Below are 7,004 nucleotides of genomic sequence, written 5' to 3' on the forward strand. Positions count from 1 at the left end.
ACAGAGAGGGGCCAGTGCAGTGGCATAGTGGGTAAGGCTGCTGTTTGCAATGCCAGCATTCCATATGGGCACCAGTTCTTGTCCTGGCTGCTCCACTTCTGATCCAGGTCTCTGCTATGCCCTGGTAAAGCAGTAGTAGATGGTCCAAGTTCCTTGGGCCTCTGCACCTGCATGGGAGACCTGGAGGAAACTCCTGGCTCCTGGCTTCGGATCGGCCCAGCTCTGGCTGTTGCAAACATTTGGAGAGTGAATCAGTGGATGGAAGATTTTTCTGTCTCTATCTAGGTCTCTGTTTCTTTTTCTTCCTCTCTCTCTCTCTCTCTCTCTCTTTCTCTCTCTCTCCCTCCCTCTCTCTCTCTTCCTCTCTTCCTCTCTCCCTCTCTCCTTCTCTCCCTTTCTCTCCACCTCTGTCTCTCTGTAACTCTGCCTTTCAAATAAATAAATAAATAAATCTTAATAAAATAAAATAGGAAAATATGTGGTACACTCTCTGTAGTCACCCAACTGTGTAATAGAAGTCCAGAACTTCTTCTACCTTTCTAATTACAACCTAGTACACCCATCAGTCAACCTTTCCCCATTTCTTCTTCCATACTTCCCTCCCCAGCCTCTGGTAAGCATCATTATATCTTGAACTTTAATGAGATCACCTATTTTTAGACTCCTCATGTAAGTATGATCATGTGCTATTTATTCTGTGCTTGAATTTTTTAAAATTTTTCATGATAGTCTCCACTTCCATTCATATTGTTGTCAATGGCAAGATTCCATCCTTTATATGTTTGAATAATATTCATACACACTGAGACACATACACACACATACAAAATACATTTTCTTTCCTCTCCTTGGTAGAGGAGAATGTTTCCATTTCTTGGCTATTGTGAATAGTGTGGCAATAAATACATCAGTGCAGATGTTTCTTTGACAGTTGGATTTTATTTCCCTTGGATATATATCTAGAAGTGGGATTGTTGGATCATTTGGTAGTTACACTTTCATTTTTTGAGGACCCTCTATATTGTTGTATGGAGGAACCTCCATAGCTCTTGTGAAGCTGACTTTGTGTGTGTGTATGTGTGTATATGGCTGTTCATGTTGTTGTCTCTGCAGTGAGGTGGTTGGTCATTGGAGCCTCTTACTCAGCTACCATCTTGGTTCCAGGCATGATACACTCAAGCCTTTTATTTCTATGTCAAGGTTTCATTTCCTTTTTTCCTTTTTTTAAAGATTTTTTATTTATTTATTTGAGAGGTAGAGTTACAGAGTGTGAGACGAAGAGACAGAGAGAAAGGTCTTCCATCTGCTGGTTCACTGCCCAAATGGCTGCAATGGCTGCAGCTGTGCTGATCTGAAGTCAGTAGCCAGGAGCTTCTTCCCGTTCTCCCACGTGGAAGCAGGGGTCCAAGCACTTGGGCCATCTTCCACTGCTTTCCCAGGCCATAGCAGAGAGCTGGATTGGAAGAGAAGCAGCTGGGACTAGAACAGGTGCCCATATCGGATGCTGGCGCTGCAGGTGGAGGATTAACCCACTGTGCTACGGTGCCCGTCCCAAAGTTTTATTTCTTTTTTTTTTTATTTGACAGATAGAGTTAGTGAGAGAGAGGTGGGGGGAAGGTCTTCATTCCGTTGGTTCACCCCACAAATGGCTGCTATGGCCAGTGCTGTGCCAATCTGAAACCAGAAGCCAGGTGCTTCCTCCTGGTCTCCCATGCGGGTGCAGGGGCCCAAACTCTTGGGCCAACCTCCACTGCCTTCCCGGGCCACAGCAGAGAGCTGGACTGGAAGAGGAGCAACTGGGACTAGAACCCGGTGCCCATATGGAATGCTGGCGCCGCAAGGCGGAGGATTAACCAAGTGAGCCATGGCGCCAGCTCCCCAAGGTTTCATTTCTAAGAAATGATTTTTTTAAAATTTATTTTTATTTTTTTATTTTTAGTTTTTTGACAGGCAGAGTGGACAGTGAGAGAGAGAGACAGAGAGAAAGGTCTTCCTTTTCCGTTGGTTCACCCCTCAATTGCTGCTGCGGCCCGCGTACTGTGGCTGGTGTACCACGCTGATCCGAAGGCAGGAGCCAGGTGCTTCTCCTGGTCTCCCATGCAGGTGCAGGGCCCAAGTACGTGGGCCATCCTCCACTGCCTTCCTGGGCCACAGCAGAGAGCTAGCCTGGAAGAGGAGCAACCGGGACAGAATCTGGCGGGGACTAGAACCTGGTGTGCCAGTGCCGCAGGTGGAAGATTAGCCTATTGAGCTGCGGCGCTGGCCCTAAGAAATGATTCTTGTAATTCTTGTGCTGTCCATTTTGCAGCTCCTAGCACTGTAGAAAGTTACAGACATTAAGTGTAGTGCTTTCTTCTGACTGAAATCCCACACTGTCTTCTTTTGTATCAGAAATAAGGGCCATTGAGCAAAGAAGTTACAAACCTACTTTTCTCCTTAAGTAAAACTTTGAATGTTTTAGAGTTGCAACTGATGGACCTAACAAAATACAGTGCTGGATTTTACAAGAATAACTTTCTCTGTGGGAACTCCGGAGCCTAAGAAATTGAATGATCTTTCACCTCAAAGAAGGTAATTCTGCATAAGGTCGATGGCTGGGGAAAGAAGTAATTCTGTGTTACAACATTCACACTGAACCTGATACTTACAAACTACTACTTCCTTTCTCTTTCTCTTTAACTGGTACAAGTATTCACCATTTTTATGTGAATTATATTTCCATCTCCACTGAAAATCAATGAAGATGTGTATTGATCAATTATATAGGTTCAGCTTGATTGCTCTATTTATTAATCACTCTAATAATAGTGTTCCTAGAGAAAGCAGTAAATTCATTTTAATTATTTTTCAGTCTTGAAACTGAAAAGAGCCAACATAAATATTAGTGACATAATGTGACAGTCAGGGTTCCCACATTCAACTTTCAAGCTATCATAAATAACACGAGCAGAGCCTTGTCTGGCCTTGCATGCACTGAATACAGACGCACACATCCTCACACATAATGCGTCTGTAAGGAAACATGTCACCTGTTGTTTGTAGAGATGTTCTCGTAGGGGAAGTCTAGATGCAGGTGCTAAACTAATTGGATCCCCAGGGCTTCCCTACATCCCCATTCTGTGTATTGATAGCTACATTCTCACCCACTTCCTGAAAGTTGAAAACTTGGGCTAGGTTTTTACTTGCTTCGGTTTTAAATCTTATTACGCAGAATAACGAAGTTGGTTTTTATCTGTCAATAAATAAGTCTTTTTTATATGATATGATTACTTTTCCCTTAAAAAGTTCATTCTGTTATTTCACTCGATTGATATATCTTGTGTGACTTTAACCTTTCCCATTAAATATTTGTCAACAGTTTGCCCATTTTCCCATTTCTAAGTGGTTATTCACCTCATAGGTAGCTGTTTCTATTTAAATACACAGCTCATGTAATTGGAACACACAGAATTGAAATGGAAACTATTGCATCTTTTTAAATTTTCATGTTTTATATTTCATAAAATTAACTCATTTCTGAAGTAGAAAATATTATATAAAAATTGGACTTCTATGCTTTTAGGATAGTTTTCTTAAATAAAACAGAAGAATGATGTGAAATATATACTATCCAAAGAAAGACACAGTATATGAGAAAAAGATTATTCCTGTTATTATGGCTAATACTAAAGAAAACTTTAATAAAGAAGATGTTTACCTTCTTGAAAATAGAATGAACCCCTGGCACTACCTCTACTGCAAGAGAAGAAGAGGAAAAGAAATTGCATTATTATAGTTCCCTTCCAGGGCAGAGCAGATTATTCTCTGTTGTATTTAAGCAAGTATCTTTGGAATCCTGGGTGATGGTGCATTCTTTGCTTAGATGATCCCCCAAGCTGCCATACTCCAGTATAAACTCTTTGGAAAATGCTTGTACAAACCATCCTGAGGCTGACTACACCTGAAGTCACCAAGAGAAAAATGGAACCAACTATCTTTTGATATACAAATGTATATCTTAATTCACAGGATGTGAGTCATTTAGAAAAACCTAATAAATATTAAAAGTAGGTTACTTACTTAGCAACTATAATTGAAATGTCCTAAAGTGGCATTAGAGTTGCACCATTAGTTCATTTGTTTGTTCTAATATTTGTGTGGTTTTATAAAAGTGCAAGACCAGCAAATTCGGTGAAACATAACATGCTACCAGTAGAGTGTCCAATATGTGACATTTATTAATTGCCTACAATTACTGAAATTATATTTGAATTTGAGTAATTGGATGTGCTTAATTGAAATACTTCTTGGCAAAAATACCTGTCATGTGTGGTATCATTTTTGCCAGTTAAATGGAATCTTCCATGACTGCTTTGCAAATCAATTTTATAATAAATAATTAAGTAGCTCTAATTGTTTTGGTTTCCTGCTAATGTATTAGTAGACTTTAAATCGAGATATCTACTGAAGTAGACTTAATGTGCCTGACCAAAAAAAAAAAAAAAAAAAAAAAAAAAAAGGTTCTGATGGCAAATACTTAGTGGTTGAACATTTTGCTTAAATTCTGGTAACAGAATTCTCTTTCCATTACTTTTTATACATTTTCAGCTATTTAATAATGGGAATAATATTGAGTAGAATGATCCAAATTTAATTAGAAATTCACATACTGATATTTTATTTTTGTTTTTTAAAGATTTATTTATTTGGAAGACAGAGTTACAGAGAGAGGGAGGGGGGAGAGAGAGAGAGAGCAAGAGAGAGAAAGAGAGAGAGGTGTCTTCCATTTGCTGTTTCACTCCCCAAATGGCCACAATGGCTGGAGTTGAGCTGAGCTTAAGCCAGGAGCCAGGAGCTTCTTCAGGGTCTCCCACATGGGTGCAGGGGCCCAAGTGCTTGGGCCATCTTCCACTGCTTTCCCAGGGACATTGGCAGGAAGCTGTATTGGAAGTAGAGCAGCTGGGACTAGAACCAGTGCCCATATTTGATGCTGGCACTATAGGCCAGGGCTTTAACCTACTGTGCCACGGTGCTGGCCCCACATTCTGATATTTTCAAAATATCTTCCCCTCTATTTATCATTTCCACTTTTTAAAATATGTATATCAGCCATAGTAGCCACAAAAGAATATGTGGACCCAATGTAAGTGATATGGTTCCATCTTCCTATGCAACTTGACCTTCAACCATCCAGGTAGCTGAAATAACTTTATTTTGGGGGGAAAAGTCAGGCTTCCATAATAAAAAAATTATTCTTATATAAATTTATAGCATTTGAGTAGTTAAAAGAGACTCATCTGTTGCCTAGGAAGAGGCCACGAGCAGTGACCTGTTAAGCAGGGTGACTAGGCCGCTGAGATGAGTGGTTACTGACTTTACTCAATGTGTGCAGATGTCGATTTCTCCCAGATGCTCTGCCACATTCACTTCAAACTGCACCTGGACATCATTGTGGATTTTGATATCCTCGTCAGACACAAAAGTGATGGCCAGGCCTTTGGTGCCACTGAGGTACTCATGGGCCACCTGGTGAAGATAGGTGTCCAGGTCCTCGAGCATGTTGTGGTTGAAGACAATGTTGACTCAGTCAGTGTCTGTCCCATGGTAAGACAGATTGGTGGCCACCTAGATCCACTGCTAGTAGTCCTTGAACTGCTAGTAGCGAGATTGGGGCTGTTTCTGGCCCATGTGCTGGTGGATGGCAATTGCCCAGAAGTTTTGTGGGGCCAGGGCCATTGGCATGGCTGTACCAATTTGATGGAGGTACCATCTGGATAAACTCTAACATGCCCAGTGGATCAAAGAGCTTATGATTCTTCTCACTGTCCTTGAGCTTGACTTAGTACTGCTACAGTCCATGCCACAGGAGCTTGGTCTTATCCTCCAGAAACAACTCCACTGGGTCCTGGCTAAACTTCCTGTGGACAGGCTAGATCTCCTTGCTCAGGCTAGCACTGAACATCATGCATGGCTGTTTGTGGGACATCAGATGGAAGATCTGCTGCATGTGCCCTCACATGTCCAGTTGCTCCTCACTTGTTATACTCATCAATGCAAACTGCTTCACACTCTTTAGGTTGAGGCTACTGTTCTGCATAGGGCCAGGTTGCAACCTGGCATCCCCACCACATTATGGGGACAGTCCCTATTCAATGCTTCCTCATCATTCTTGATGAAAAGCCGTAGAAGAACCCAGGCATCATGACACAGGGCATGTACTTGAAGTGCTTGTGTTCCTTGTTGATTTGGAAGGCCAGTTCCCTGGTGTGGCATATGGCCAGACCATTTCCTTTCTGTTGATGGGCTTGATCTACTATAGGGCCACTGGCATGAAGACTGCCATTTTGCCCATCCCAGACTTGGTCTGGCACAGGACATCCATGCCCAGGATGGCTTGGGGAATGCACTGTGCAGAGGGTGGCACCAAGCTACAATCCTCTATGGCCCTCAAGAGCTCTGGCTTCAGCAGAATGTCTAGGAGACCTGGGATCCCTTGATGTCCTTTATAGCAGGAAGCTGCAGTGCTCTTTGGAGGATCCTGTGGCTTGTCATCTTCCTTGTAATCCAAAAACTCGTTTTCCACATCCTGCTTTGCCATTGTGCTGGTTCCTCATTTGCCTCCCTGTGCTCTGAAGAGACCCACCCAGGGGAAGAAGTATTGATATTTGCTTTTTTGGTCCTATGCCTTGTTTGTTGATTCTGCAGGACACTCTTCCAAACATTCGGATAGTAATGGTCTAATACAAATATGCAGTGAGTATTGCGATTGTCCAAGACATTTAATTAAAAATCCAACAGCAGGATACGTGCCATCCTTTGAGCCACAAGATGTAAATATATGTTATCAAACTTTAATGACATAATACAGTATAAAAATGAATATGTAAATCAGGAAAAATGAATAGATATTTCTGGGGAAAAAGCTTAAGGTGTGTCCAATATCAATATGGTAAAAGTGGCATTTCCAATTATTTGGCAAAACAAATGCTATTTAATAACAATATCTATCAGTTGATTAATAATTT

The 7,004-nt window shown here is 41.5% G+C and overlaps 1 pseudogene; it reads right to left on the reverse strand.

Moving 5' to 3' along the window:
* Positions 1-5,358: 5,358 nt before the first annotated feature.
* Positions 5,359-6,577, reverse strand: LOC133765352 (ATP-dependent RNA helicase DDX39A-like; annotated as a pseudogene).
* Positions 6,578-7,004: the final 427 nt, after the last annotated feature.

The sequence above is a fragment of the Lepus europaeus genome, chromosome 1 (assembly GCF_033115175.1).
Source record: "Lepus europaeus isolate LE1 chromosome 1, mLepTim1.pri, whole genome shotgun sequence".
NCBI lineage: Eukaryota > Metazoa > Chordata > Mammalia > Lagomorpha > Leporidae > Lepus > Lepus europaeus.